This window comes from Coturnix japonica, chromosome 12 (genome assembly GCF_054131305.1).
Source record: "Coturnix japonica strain WE chromosome 12, WE-NBRP24, whole genome shotgun sequence".
Taxonomy (NCBI): domain Eukaryota; kingdom Metazoa; phylum Chordata; class Aves; order Galliformes; family Phasianidae; genus Coturnix; species Coturnix japonica.
This window is the reverse complement of record NC_140674.1, coordinates 17,486,786-17,502,254: the sequence shown is the minus strand read 5'-3', so window position 1 is coordinate 17,502,254 and position 15,469 is coordinate 17,486,786. Positions and strand designations below refer to the sequence as shown.

General features: G+C 39.8%; 1 long non-coding RNA gene across 14 annotated transcripts in view; it reads right to left on the bottom strand.

The window, feature by feature from the left end:
* Positions 1–15,469, bottom strand: part of LOC107318268 (uncharacterized) — a 150,621-nt gene that overhangs the window by 44,233 nt on the left and 90,919 nt on the right. For 5 of the 14 annotated variants that reach the window (XR_014933342.1, XR_014933330.1, XR_014933333.1 and 2 more), the window contains exons 4-7: positions 13,536–13,641; positions 8,245–8,332; positions 7,051–7,140; positions 1,877–1,992 (exon numbers count right to left, since the gene is read on the bottom strand). This is a non-coding gene — a long non-coding RNA (uncharacterized LOC107318268). Of the gene's footprint in view, positions 1–1,876; positions 1,993–7,050; positions 7,141–8,244; positions 8,333–9,509; positions 9,603–13,535; positions 13,642–15,469 lie in introns of all 14 variants that reach the window. The other 9 variants (XR_014933331.1, XR_014933334.1, XR_014933332.1 and 6 more) reach the window with 2 other exon arrangements.

Genomic DNA, 15,469 nt, shown 5'->3' with positions numbered 1-15,469 from the left:
CCTCCTGTGCCAGAAATCCCTCTGCAGGGCTCCAGGCCTCGGATCACAAGGAGCACAGAGCTGGATATCACACACCAAATCTGGCTTCACTGAGCATTCACAGCAGCTATAGCTCTGCATATGATTGGCTGCATCTTTCCTCATGCTCGCTGTTGCTTCGCTCAGCTTCAGACTGTACAACCTGACAGAAGACGGTGCTGTGCCTTAACATCACAGACCCAACACAAAACTGCAGAATCAGGAACTAACTCCTGCAGTACAGCTTAACTCCTAGAACAGGAATGGGAAGGAACCCGAAGCTTTCATACCTCAAGACATGAAATATAATGAATTAGCCATCTCTAGCCCTGTTTGCATTCAGAATGTTTGGCTGCAGGTAGAACAGCATTAGCAGGCGCTGGGAATTTGGCGTGGAAAATGGCTGTATTGGCAAAAACATCATACAGATCTCACAGCAGAAAACAAAGAAAGTATTGGCAAATAGATTTTTTTTTGCTTGTATAATTTCATCTGTACCTGGGCTTTTGTCAACACAGCGTTTTTTCTACTCAGTAAAGCTTCCCTGTGCATGAAAGGCCCAAGATTGGTATCTATTAACTCCTACATGAGCGTTCCGATTTTCCAGCATCTTTTCTGAAAGAATTTCCCTATAAGTGATACACAAGTCTTTACTAGAATCAGGCAGACAACATTTACCCAAATTTCAGTCTCAATAGTTAAGACATGCTCTGGGATTCTTTGATGGTTTGTTGGGGAAGAAAACAAGCACCCTTCCTGCTGATGGGCCCTAATTCGCCTGCATCTCTGCTCAGTACAAAGAAGCAGTGAGGTAATCACACACACTTCTGCCATCTGCTCTGCAAATACTCTGAGCTTTCATTTGAGAAAATGGTACGTTGCACCGAGATGCAAACAAAGATTTGAGATTATATTCATTCATTCATTCCAAACCAAACACAATATTTATTTATTCTCTTCAGTGTAGAGAAACTTGAAAAACATTTTAAAAGAATGAAATATAAACATTTCTAATGAGGAAGTGTAATTAAGTGTGGAATTTTCATTTTCTGATATATGGTTACATCCCAACTTCAGGCTGAAGAAGGTAGCACGCACCTACTGTTTCTCTGGATATTAGCATTTAGTGCATAAGATAATTAAACGATGTGCCTTATTCTGAAGTATCGCTTTTTATTGCTGTATGCACAGACATACCAATATAGCTCGCCCTGCTAGTCTGTGAAATAATTACATGCTAAAAGCACAGTGATTACAGTGATACCACATGTGACTTCAGCATAAACCTAAGAATATCCTAGGCTTATTCTAAGAAGTTTCTCACAGCAAATACTTCACTATTTATGCAGAGGATGCCAATGGATAATATGCAGAAAACATGATAATGTTCCTCCTCCACAGAAGGGACAGGCTAGGGTAGTGTTCATCTCACCCAGTTACCAATCTCCGGCACTAGCCAGAGCCAGATGTTATAGAGAAAATGTGAAATCCATATGGTAAGCATGGAATGAAGTAGCTGTAGTTTAAATGCCTTTCCAGTATTCATTAAAAAAATATTTGGCTCATGTTGTGAACCATGAGGAAGCTTTATCCCTTTCTGAAACTGGAATTAATATCCCCTGCCCCAAAACTCATTCTAAAATATTCAACTGCAGATTTTCTCTTTATTCATAGCAGCCCCAGGTTTCAGGCTTTTGCTGTGTTTTTAAACCCTGTCATACTGCTGGCAACAAAAATCACAATCTAATTGAACTTACCCACTTGTTGAGTGCACTTAATACTACAATCACTTGAGAAATGCAGCTAATTAATATGTTCTTCATTGCAATAATTTTTGTTCAAATGCATCTGAACTTACTATCAATTTTCAGTTTTGCAGAAGGATGAATTCCTCATGACGCAGAAAAGCTTTTTTGGCTTTTTTTCTCTTTTCTATAGGACCCAAGGGAGAACTGGCGCTTGCCTCTTATGAATCTGTAAAGCAGAACAGAAAAGAGGAAAATATGAAACATGTTCCCTCTTGCATTCCTCAGGATGAGGGTGCTGGATGTGTCTGCAGCACAACCAGTTGAAGCTGATTGGCGCCAAGCCCTGACAAGCTTCCTCTCTAATAAAATGTGTTTCTCTCAATATAAAAATCTAATCGGCGGAAGTTGCTTGATACATTCCAAATGTAAAGCATGTTAAACATCCCAGACACTGACTGGTTGAAAAGGATCGTTACTCGCAGACTCTTAATCAAAGCTTCATTTCGTGTCATTATTTATTTGCTTTTACATGTTTCCCGTTTGCTTAAATGAAAGTGTCTGGTGTTGGAAATTGTCACAGTGAGCTCAGGGAAACCAGGCAAGGAGTTGTGCTGCATTCATAAATGCCGAGGCACAGTGTGTTGAGTTTGAATTTTTGCATGCAGCTTTTTGCGCTTTATTGTTGTTGTTAATTTTTGCTTGTAAAAATCTACAATGTTTGCTAGGTTGTAAAATATTGATTTATTTTGGTGATTTGCTTTGCAGCAAATTGAGGCTATATGAAAGCTAAAAACAGCTTCACTTCAGCTAATTATGACGATGGTGGGCTATAATGACTCAGATAATTGTATTTGTTTGACATGTACACTGTAAGTCAGAAATAAACCCTTCTTCTGCTACACATTCTCTCTATGGAGAGTAAATGTAATTTAAACCTTGTTAAGATCTGCCACTTCTCTGCTTATGAAAGTTGTAAGGTGATATGTACTTGAGCCAATGCCTTGGAAATCACAGGATTGCAGGGAATGGAAGGGACCGCAAGAGGTTATCAAGTCCAACCCCCTGCATGTGCCCTGCTATACATCACACAGGTAGGCATCCAGACAGGTCTTGAATAGAAAGCTCCATAGAATGAGACTCTACCACCTGTCTGCACAGCCTGTTCCAGTGCTCCATCACCCTTATTGTAAAGAAGTTCTTCCATGTGTTCGTATGAAGCTTTCTGTGTTCACATTTTAGGCCATTACAAATGTTTTGGGCAATCCTAGCTTGCTTGTAAGAGAAGATCTCCCTCATGTTGATGGTGGTGCCATAAAAGATTCAAACTTGGAAACACATCCCTGTGTTTTTCCACAGAAAAGTAAAGATAAAATTAGTAGTGTTTCTCATAATGAAACATTAACTTTTTTTTCCCCCTGTACTTGTTGAAGCCGTGGATACTCCTAGCAAAACCTGATTCTGAAGAGACAAACATCTGGGCAGAATACCTGGAAGTCAGACACCAGTCCTGCAGTGTGGCATGGAACATGGACCTGACCTATGCCTCACTTCAGGCAAAGTTCGTGTCTTGCAGCTTCAAGGCTGTTCTCATGGCTTTGCCAGAGAGAGAATTTGACTTTTGGTATGCACTTGCTGGAGATGAAAGTACACCACTGCGTATTTTTTATCTCAGGATCAAATGATGAGCAATCACATCTGGAGCAGAATGCAGAAGATATGAATAGAAGCCCAAGTTCTGCCAAAGATGCACAACAGATTTTTCCATGATAACTCCGGATGTAGATATATTCTGGCTAACTTTCAAGCTAACCACGTGGGATACCTATAGCTGGAGGTCCTTGGGTAGAATTCCCAGCCCCCAGTCTTCTGTACTTTTAAATCTGTCCTGCTCACAGTATCAAGCCTTGTCAGCTCCAAAACCAGGCAGAATGTGCCTGCATTGAGCAACACAATCACCAATGTCTGCCTTGCAGAACAACAGCTACTCAGGCTCTGAATCATCGTACTCTGTCAGGGCATGGGGAAGGACTGGGAAGCCAGAATCACAGCATCTGCAATTTCATATTCCTGCACTGGAGGTGAGCCCTGGGAGCGAGAGGCCTCAAAGTGCCAGAGGGCAACCATGGCCCTGGGCATCACCTATGCAACTGAGGACTTGAAATCCCTGACTTTAACCTGAATACAGATCCTTCCACCTTAAGCCCTTTCCTAATGAAATCAATATTCTGGTCAGCTCTACTGCTAAGAAAAACAGCTGTAGCAGGCAGGGGAACATATTTTGTTTTCCCAGGTCCCTGTGCTGATGCTTCTCAAATGAAATTTTCTCTGACGCTCAGGCATAAAATCTTGAAATTAAAATGAAATGCAATTGCTAATGAATGGAAAATATTACTTGCTGGCCAGCTATTTTTGTACGTACAAAATATCCTAGACAGCTCCAAGTTTCTTTCATGCCATCTCAGATTATTTTCCTTTATTGTTTTACCAAGATCTCCAAAGCTGGCTGCATAGGGGTTTTCACTGCCCAAATTCCCACTCGTTATTCTATTTGACACTTGGATCCCTTGAGCAGCATTGAAAAATTACTAAGCCTTAATATCCGTGCAAGAATTCCAAACAATAGCTACAAAGAAGGAACTGGTCCTGGCACTAAAAAACCATGAATATGTAAGACAAATCGTATCTGGAGAGATAACGGGCTACCAGAATCGTCTTTCAAAAGATATACAATGTAAGCTGCATTCTCCTCAATAGCTCAAGGGGCTTATAGTCAATAAATTTAACAGGCTGCAACCTAAATAAAAGGCAAAGCTAAAGTACAGCATGCAAATACAAGCTAGAGTGGACTCTTCTACCTTAGGACAGAGTTAATATAGGGGAAATGACAAAATACATAAAAAGGAATACACGGGATTTGACAGAGTGTGGTTGTTTTTTCTTTTAACTTCAAGGCAAACTACCAGACTATTTTAGTTTACAAATAAATCAAACAAAGAACTTTTATCAGTTTGCATAGAAGTCTCATTTTCAGCACTGGAAAGGTTAAGCTTCAGAGCCTTTCTCAGTATGTGTATGTGACAGATTACAAAGGAAGTAGTGTAAATAATGACCTTGCTGAAAACAGATTAGCCTCAATGATTATATAGTAAAGTAGTAATGTTTTCTTCACTTACAGATTAAAATATCAATTGACAGTTTCCATAAACAAGTGAAGCTCATGGTAATTCAGTGTAATAGGATAATGACAGTAGCAGTATCTGACAGCCCCATTTCTGCCTCTTGACGTTATTTATGGTATTCTGACACTCAGTCTAGGGAGCTGGATCCTCAGCTTTGCCAGATGTGTTTGCCGTGGCTCAGTGTTTATGTGACAAAAACATTTCCTTTAGGAATTTCCTTTATTTTACAGTTACGTGGTCACACTAAGTACAAATGTGTTGGACCCATCATGTTCTTATGGTTGTATTCTTTTAAAGTCAAGACCTGCCCTACTACTCTCAGTAACTAAGTGCACATGCTGCCTGATTTCTCACTAGTTGACCCCTCGTACTGACCTTTACACTAAGTTTAAGATGTTGGACAAAACTTCAGCAGATGGACTATTCCCACCAAGGCTCTGTTCTTGTGTTTTTTTCTTTCCTCTTTCACTTTGCTGTTTCTAAAAGGCACTTGTGAGGATGGAAACAGCGTACATGGGATGGGTACGGTGTTGGATATGGCAGGCCAGGTTTCTCCTCTGTCTCAATGAGGACTCTTAGGACAGAAAAAATCCTGCTTAGATAGAGGCAGAGCAGAAAGAGGCTCTTGTAGTTAAAGTTTGTATCTTAATACAGAAAGCAACAGGCAAATATTCCTTATCTTTGTGAGCAGGTCAGTGCTTATGAGCACATTCTGGTTTGCTTGCCATTTCCAAAGCTGGAAATAAATCAACCAGAAATTGTAAGTAAGTTATCTGTCGCTGTGCCCATAAAATTGTCATCCCTCAAAGAATTCTGCCTAACCTGGTGATATCATTTCAAAGTCTGCACATGCACTGGTAGCTGTACATAGTGCAGGACAGGGAAGGAAGCAGCTCAGTTTGCTTACTGGCAGAGAGCAACCTCCATTGTAAAGTAAGGGGATGAAAAAGTGGAGTCAATTTGGTTCACAAGAGAAATGTTGCCATGTAAGGAACAGCACAAAGTCATCAAAGGAGTCTTGGCTTGTGGTACCTGGGTTCTTCATACAAATCTAAGTGCAGTTTTGTCTAGCGTATGTCCTGGCAGAGAAACCAGGGCTTTAAAGCAGCCTATAAGAACTATGTTGCTCTAGCAAAATTGGTTTATGTTTCATTATGTTCACTGACTTAAAAGGCTGAAATTTTGACTTCCTAAATTGTCAATCATCTTTAAGATGCAGTAAGTTAAGATTTTTCTTCAACAATATCTTTTATTAAATGTATTAAGCTGTCAGACATAGAGCCTGGGTTTCTGCTTTACCTTCACGCCAATGGAAAGGAAGATAAGCAGACAGGACGCTGTGCTATATATTTGAGATTCTGGATTATTATTTTTTCATTCTATCACAAAACTCATTTTAGGCAGATCCATGAGAAGTGTTCACCAGAAATGGTCAGCACATCATCAAAAAGGCCGTTAACCCTAACCATGGATATCTGTACTCATGGTAAACCATTTCTTAACCTGTGTCAGTATAACAGTTTGTGAGTGCTGTGTAATGGGGCCGTAGGCAAACACTGTGTAAAGCAGTCACATCCAGCAACGATAGCAGTCTGTCTTCAGAAGCACAGAGCATAGTTCAAGCTACAAAATCCATTCAGAATGTCGAAAAAATCAAGGAGATTAACTTATGCTGCACTCAGTGCTGTTCTAGTTGGTTTAAAACCTTACCCATATTTACACTGAAGGGTCAAAATGGTAGAAACAAACAAAACAAATGAGCCTCAGCACTTGTTGAACATGCAAGTAATTGGAAAAAAGAAAAAAAAAAGGCTTAAAAAACAGGCTGCCAACCCTCGATCAATGGAGGTGTCTGAACATTGCACAGGATATGACAAAAGAGCTCTCAGTCTAGAAGGGCAATAGTTAAGAAGCCACCCAGGGAAAGCAACAGACTAATCTCAGAGTCCAATGAAAGCCGTAATCTTCTAACAGACAAAATCAACCCCTTCCATGTTTTCTCTGTAGTTAAGCTGAGGAAACTACCACATGGTAAAGAGTGAAAAATACACATCCAGTATGATAAATTCGCATCTACATACATATAGCAATTAACTTATAATTACCTTTTCTCTCTGTTAGTTCCTCTTGTTTCTTTAGCAGTCATCCCATGGATATTTTCATGAAGATGATCTTGAGAATAGAGAATGCACTGTCTTGTGAAGAGAAGAGAAAATAAAAGGTTTCTGAGGGTTATATTCACCACACCACGCCCAAGGGATTTCACATACTATCAAACTGTGCTGATCGTAGCAGGAAAAGGCAACAGATGAATGTAAATCCACAGAGTAGAACGTTGTTGTCCTTTGAGACTGCATTTAAAAAGTGGAAGTCTACATGTTTTTGCTTTTCTTTACTGTAGCTTAAACGTCTTTAAGGAAAGACTGATGTTCCTTTCCCTTTACTTTTCCCAAAGTTTTATTTTCCAGGTTACGGGCCTGCAAAGAGCTGCTTTGAAAACTCTGGTGACACTTTTACGTTCTGCAAGGAATTTGAACGTTTTCACTTGCTCCAAAATATATCAACCTTAATAGCTTATATAACAAATATAGCTTAACATTAAAAAATATGGTGCCATTACATTTATAAAACCAAAACCCCTAAATTCTTCAGTATAAATGCCTTTACTTGTCAACTCTATTTCAATATAGAAAAGCAATTTTAAATATGATCATCATAATTTCCTTACGACATACTTTTTTATGAAGGTATAGGAAAGATGTCGGTAGTATTCTGAATACTAACTGAACATAGCTTATGTCTATGGCTAGCCAGACAGTATTTAAAGTAGATGGGATCTGTCTCTTTTTTGTCTGATCTGTGCCTATATCTAACCAATAAAAAAGCAATTATTGAAGCAAATGATAAAGTGAGTATTCAATAAGATAGTAAACTACTCAGTCAAATGGTATCATACAGGTAAGGAAGGTTAAACAGAATTGAAACAGCATATTTAAGAAGAGATAGAAAGCACCAGCCCTATCTACACAATCAGTGAAGGGTAAGATTTTTAACAGCCCCACTGAAGTTGAAGGGAATCTCCCACTGACTCAAGCTAGTCAAAGCCTAAACAGCATGGAAAAACTTAAACCAATCTGATTTCAAAATTCATGTGCTTGTTGTTCAAAATTATGTGACTGTAAATTATTTTTGTTACAGCAAGTGCTCATTTGATTTGATATTGCATAACAAAGGGATACAATCTCACTCTGTAAGATGCTCTAAACAGTGAATTATTTTTGAAGCAATTCTATCATTACCTTAGAGATCACTTGAGTCCACATTTTGTTGGTGTCACTGGTTCTATTCAACTGCAGTATTTCTTTTTCCTAATTGTTTTTTATTTTTCTGAACAAACATAAAAATAAATGTTAGTGGTTAAAGCTTGTCCTGCCTTTTCTTCCAAACAGACAGGGTCTTTATATAAATATCTCTAAACGTAATTTTGGAGCATTCACTCAGTTGTGGTAGCCAGACCAGCAGTAACCAATCACCAACTAAAACTACAACAGTGCTGACAATACAGCTGTTGCCCCCAGGCCCACCACGGACACAACACCCTGCCCAGACTTTTGGTCCTGAGCAAGCAGCAGTGGTTGAACCAAAATACCACGTGGCCACTCTTGCACAGAGTGCCTAGGACAAGATTCTCAATTTCCTTGAGCCCAAAGGTCTTCTCCACAATGACATGGTAACAGCTTTACGAGCAAACACTATCTCACAAGTGAGGGGATATAAACCTGTTTTCAGAGGGCTGCTTGCAGCGCCATAAGTCTGTGTCATCATCCCTTCCATCAAACTCACATACGCTGAAAAGGCCAAGAGATTCATTCAAATCTTGGAGGCTTCTATTATCAAATAACAATAAATGAAGCTCCGCAGGCCAAATCTTGATTATAAATTGCATCCAAGTGCTTTCTAAATTATAAAATTCTTGGGAAAGCTGAGAATCACCATTATCATTAAAAGCCACTCCTAAAAATGTATAAGAAACATCATCACTTGTTAGTGCTACAGAGATGTTACCATTACCAAGTACTTTTTACATCATTTAAAGCATGCATTTAGCTTAATTGTGGTAAAACTAGATAGTATTCTGCTGATTTCATAATTACCAGAAAAACTGCAAAATAAAATACATGTTTTGGGGGAGACTGAGAATTTGATGTAGTTTATAATCAACAACATTGTTCACAATGACAGATCTGAGCATACAGAAATTATTTCACGTCACAGCACTGGTGCTAGCACTTGCTTTTCCACTTGCTTTTCATTACCATTGCAAAGTAGTTTTCATAGACAGTGCTTATTTTAGTCATGGCAGAAACTAATGAATTTTTCAGACTTGTGTCTGGGTTTTATTATACTCCTATACAATCTTTTATTATACTCCTACAAAATCTGGTTTTTATGTATTGTACTATCAAAGAGTGGGCTGAGGATGCCCTTACTTCCCTTTGAATCTTTTTTACAACTTTATAATTCAGAAATTTAAACTTCTCTTTACCCGTTATGAACTGCTAACCTCGGAGTCTGGCCTTGGTTCTCCCGCTGGGTCACCGTGAAACGATCTGCATGACAGTCACATCCAGAGCCTCTCTGTTTGGGCCCTGCTCTACTAAACAACGTGAAAACAAGGCCGTAAATAATTCCCCCTCTCCCAGAGCCCACAGTCCTCTATGTTTACAGTACAGATTTCAATGGAATAAAAGGACAGTTGAGCTAATTCATCTCAAGCTAACATTCATATCCCTGCTCTGCACTGAAATGTAAGCACAACCTAAGTAGGTAAGACAAGGGAGAGCAGAACGGGTACTAAATAAGTGATAGGAAAAGGGAAACTCATAATTCCTCCTTCCACACAGCTGACGTGAACATGGTATTCACAACAAGATATCCAGCAGAGAAGACAAGGCATCGAGTGCGAGAAGCTGTCAGTCTGAACATCATTCTGCCCTTCCTGAGAAATCCTTCTTCAAAGAGACAGGACCACCAGAGAGCGATTCCCAGCCCTGCTGGATGTGGAAGCTGCTAGAGAATGTTGCCATAAGGCAGAACATGTGGCTGCCCTGGTGCCCAGGGAAGGCAGCGGCACTGATTGGCTTTGCGCTGTTTTCTAGCAAAATAGAAAGAGATAAGACATTTGAAAGGGAAATTTGTCTAGCTGATGAAACAATGTTCTAGCAGCCAGCAAACACTGAACACTGCTCTGTTTCTTCTGCAGCTTTTACTTGGTCAGTTCGGATTGCTCCATAAAACACTTTTCTTATTCAAAAAGAAAATATATATATATGTAGATAATGAGTACTGAGCTGGCAGACCCAGGTACGGACGTGGTCTGACATAAAGGCATAGAGAAAGCAGCATTAAGGAGAATACACTGTGCATGCCCTAAGTTTGCTGTTTCTTCCTTTACCAGATGGGTTTTGAGTGAATACCACCTAATGCAGAACAGAGGAAGAAAGGTAAAAATGTTGTGTTGATTCGTAGTTACTGTGAGGACAAAGAGCTTTAAAAAACATGTTTGAAATAGTATAAAATTAATACTTTCACACAATTATTTCCCCTTATACCATCTATTGCTACAGGTAAACACTCCTTGCCAACTCTACACTCACACACTCACAGTTCTGGCCACGTCCCCCTGGGAATGCTGCAGTAATAACAGCAGAGAAATGACAATGCTGGCATTTAAATTTGCAGTTACTCAAATTTGCTGAGCCACTACTTGCAGTAGAGCAGTAAGTACATAAATGGTCTTACTTTGGGAAGGACTGACAGCTCAATACCGCTCTTGGGGCAGGAAGAAGCAGAAATAACCACATGGTCACTGCAGATCCTCTCCAGGATGTGTGCCCCTCATCCCTGGGACAAGCAAGTGCACAGAGAAACCTGCCTTTTGTCATTATATTTCTATGACAGTCACCACTGTGACTACACAGCACCAGCACACACACATAAGCTAGGTTCAAGGCACTAGCTTGGGTACAGTCAAGATAAAACTCACTGGAGCTGCAACATTCACATGAGAAGCTGTGTAAAACATGGGGTAATTCTTCACCGCACTCCATGCTGGGGCAGAGTCACTGTCAGCAGCATGTGAGCAAGCTAGAATGAAGGCAGCTTAAGTATATGGTGGCAGTCAAAAGGGATCCTCAGATATCAAGCACTGTGGGACTGGCAATGACAAGGCTGCACAGTCTCTTGTAAAACCGTACATCTGAACTGGTCGTACTGTGTATGACACGATAACAAGGAGCAGATGCAGTTTAAGCATTTATATTTTAACTCGAGGGTGGATAAACCTCTCAACTGAGAGTCACATACTGACAGTCATAAGGCATGGACTGTGTTATCTCAGAATACCGAAGGAAAAACTGTGGTAGCAGTTCCCTGGTGAAAGACAGTAATGCTCTGCATGATGCCAGGTCTCCAGAGTAGTGTCAGTGAGCAGCACTGTCCCCAGACCACTTACACATGGGAGAGCAGAGGGACCATACACACGCCCCCAATGCGAACACAAAAAGGAACCACCTGCTGCTGCTTCTGTTGGAAAGTTGGCAAATACCCAGTGAACACACAAACCTTGTCAGCTTGCACAGGTTTTCTGGGGGAAAAAGTAACAAATGGACAACAGCAGACAACACAGTGAATATGATGACTGCTTATGGCAGTTGACATCTACACACGAACATTTCTGCTGCATCAATTCAGTTAAAATCAATGCATACTTTATGATACATTGAAGAACTGTGACAACTCAGACAATGTTACAGACCACGGATAACTTCAGGGGCTGTAAAATGGTTTCCATATGCATAGTTTAAGACCACACTTCAAGCAGCTTAATAGAAAATTATAAAGCTATTTTTAATAGCATAACCTATAATTTATATTTCATTAACTACTCAAGTTGAATTTTGATACATTCTTTTCAGCTTTTACTTTCATCAGTCATCAGATTTGTTCTGACATGTGGCACATCTAATTCAATGACATTGGCTCCCCTGTTTTTAAATAATATTCTGTTTTCCAGATACAATTATGACTGTATTTAGACATCTTTAAAACAACCTGGCGACAGCAATTTCAATCAAAAATGAGAAGAAAAAAATACTTATTTTTTTAATACAGTGAATAACAGCCACTGCAGTAAGTCAGAAATGAGGAAGTATTGGGATGCTTTGGCTTCATTCATACTGAAGTTTGTTGCGTTGCAAAAGAGTTACATGGACCCCATGTATATAAGTTAATACTGCAGTAGATCACCATTGCCATCTCCTGGTAAATAAAACATATAACTGTATTCTGAAGCTTTTTCTAAACAGCCATATATTGTACAACTGTAGAGAGATTACACCATAAATAGGCAATAAAGGATTTAGGGTATTTATTGTGAGACTTTCATTGCATTTTTATTCTTCGCTCACATAAGACCTTTACAAAGGACTGCATTACAGCTGATAAATAGTGGCATTTGTTCCAATGCACTCTTTATGCTGGAAAGAAATACCGCTAGTTATGACTCTGTAAATTAAGGTGAGACGATGGGTATTGTTGAGATTGAAACAAATATCAGGGCTGTTTAAGAAAAAAAACCCATAACCAGAACAGATACACACTCTGAAAGAAGGCATTAGTTTCCAGTACATTTTTGATGAGCAACAAATATGGGACTGAGCTGTGGTAGTCAGCCAAGACAATGTCAAACAACGCCAAACCACATCATGAAGCGACAGTAGGGATAATGATAATCTGTCATTTCATGTGCTGGTATTTTTAATCCTTTTATCTTCTTGCTGTTTTCATTGTTCTACCCACTGCTATTCCCTATTCAGTTCTTTCCCTCTCATCTATGCTCCCTTTTGTCTTTCTGCTGCTAACTGAAACTGTGTATGCATATACACGTATATATATATATATATATATATATATATATATATATAAATGTACTCATATAAAGAATATCTCCTTCCTAGCTGAGAGTGGCTGGGAGCAGGCTGACCCCAAAGTCAGTCTGACAACCTGCCAGAAGTGCTGCTCTGCCCAACCAGCAGCAATAGGTCCTGCCCTTGCAGTGCAATCACTCACAGGCACAGGAGCAAAGAGAAGGGGATGTGTCTACAACTCATTACCCCTTGGAGCAGAGGTCAGTTTTCAATGTGATGTTAAGCCTTGGTAAATCATCCTTTCTATCAAATCAGTAAACAGAGAGAAATGATATCTAACTGGCAATAAATTTCAGACAAATTCAAGCAAGGAGTGACAGATTAGTCAAATGCCTGTGCTTTATACTGCAGTGCTTCTCTCTGCAACAAAGTGATATCCTTTATTTGCAGCTACATACATACTGTCAGTACTGCCAATTAATATGACATTGGATAACCCCTTTAACAAGCGTTTGCTTTTTCCTATAGAACAGCACTGAACTTCTTGAAGCCAAGGATGTACTGTGAGTCACAAAGGTTGGAAAAGCCGTCTCAGATCACCAAGTCCAAAGGTCTACCTATCCCCATTATAGCCACTGATCACATCCCTCAGTGCTACATACCTGTGGTTCCTGAACACCTCCAGGGATGATGACCCATCACCTCCCTGTGCAGCTGTGCCATTGCCTCAATAGTCTTTCTGAGAAGGAATGTTTCCTTATCTGCAACCTGAAAGAAGAGTGTCTAATTCAGAGCGGTCTTTGCAGTGACATCAATCTGGTCTTCTTCCTTCCACACACCAGCTACACACCCAACATTGCAGTAGATGAGGTCAGCTGCCAACCTGAACACAAGGATGATAGATGTGGGAGAGGGCAGAGGTAATTTAGAGCTGCCAATGTCAGAAAGAGTGAAGATTAACTGAAGCTCATAAACAGCTGTGACAAGTGGCAGGGTGTAGACAACTGGAGGAAAAAGAAGAGCTCGGAATGGGAGAGAAAAGGGTCTTGACAGACTAAGGAGAGTGCTCTATTTTCTCATCAGCTTTGTACCCTTATAAGAGGACTCAGTCTTGGACTCACAAAGGCACTACAATCCCAAGTCCCTAGCAGATTACACTTAATGATCCTAATAGCTATTAGGGCCAAAAGGAACTAGAAAGTACAAGCTAAATTATCAGACTGTCCCAGGGGATGTGGAATCAACACACAGCGCTAATGGCATCCACAGTCATTGCTATTAGATTGTGCCTAGAAACTTCTCCCCAAAGTACCACTTTAATTATGTATTTATTAATTTATTTTTATTTGCTTTAGCTGTTCCCCACTCTTTATAAATACATGTGTTTTCCAGTGAAAATAATAAAATCGTCTCGATGAGCAAACAAGTACAAAACCTGAGCTCTAATAATGAATAGGTAGAATCAACAGCATCTTTTGAAAATGGCAGGGAAGAATACAAATGCCCATAACTGTGAAGAAAGATAAGATGAATATAAACTAGAAACTGAGATGTATTATACTTCATACAACTGCAACTGGAAGCAACAATTTGCTCATTCTAAGGGGCTGAGAGGAGTACACATGCCTTAAGGAAACCCAAGACTAAAACACAATAGCAATAAATGGAAAATGCGATTCTCACCACCTCACCTGTGATGAGTGGTGAGGTTTCATAGAATTACAGTCTAATACCCCAAACTTAATTTGTTATGTCCACGGAGCCATTCACTCATCCATCAACACCAAAGAAAAACTATTTTACAATATCCAACCAGGCAAGAGTGTGCATTCTGGATACTGCTATTAAGGGCTGGCAAACTCAGGACTCGAAAAATGAAAGTTCATGTAGTATAGGAGTAATGAGTGTTGCAGTTAATTGCTGCTGGTGCTGGTTCACGTACTTCCTGATCTCTGCTTACATGACAGCACATACACTGATAAATAATGTTTGCCTGCTATCGGCACATGTTGTAATCAGTTAAAGGGGATCAACTGAAGGCAGATTTGAGTATCATTTTCACTGCTTCCAGTACTAAATTTCCTGTCAAGAAGGAAATAAACTTTGACTACTCTCTTATATTTATGTTGGCTACTTCCTTTCAGGAAGCAGTTTGACTTGACATGCTAGAGTCATTAACAGCAGCTTGACTGGCATCAGTTCCTACAAATCACCCAACCATAAAAGGTAAAGCATGGGGATTCCGAGAGTCACTACATTTGCTGCAGTGTGAGAAGAAACGTGGATATCCCCAGCTCTTTAGGGATTATACGTGCTGATATATTATACACACACACACATATATGAGACAGTGAACACTTCAGTCTACACTAATAATCACATTCCATTTCCAAGGCTATCTATGCATCAGGAAAGGAGAGAAACTCTCTGATCTTTTTTTAATGGTTTTAAGCTCTAAAAATCAGAAGGTGGAAAATAACCGTAAGCGTGTTCTTTGCACAATGTAAGGGCTGCAAGACTGACCTCCCCCTTTCCCTTGAGACTGCATTTTCAGTAATTGCGCTTAAAATATCTTTTGGAAGGAAGCGGAGGGGGC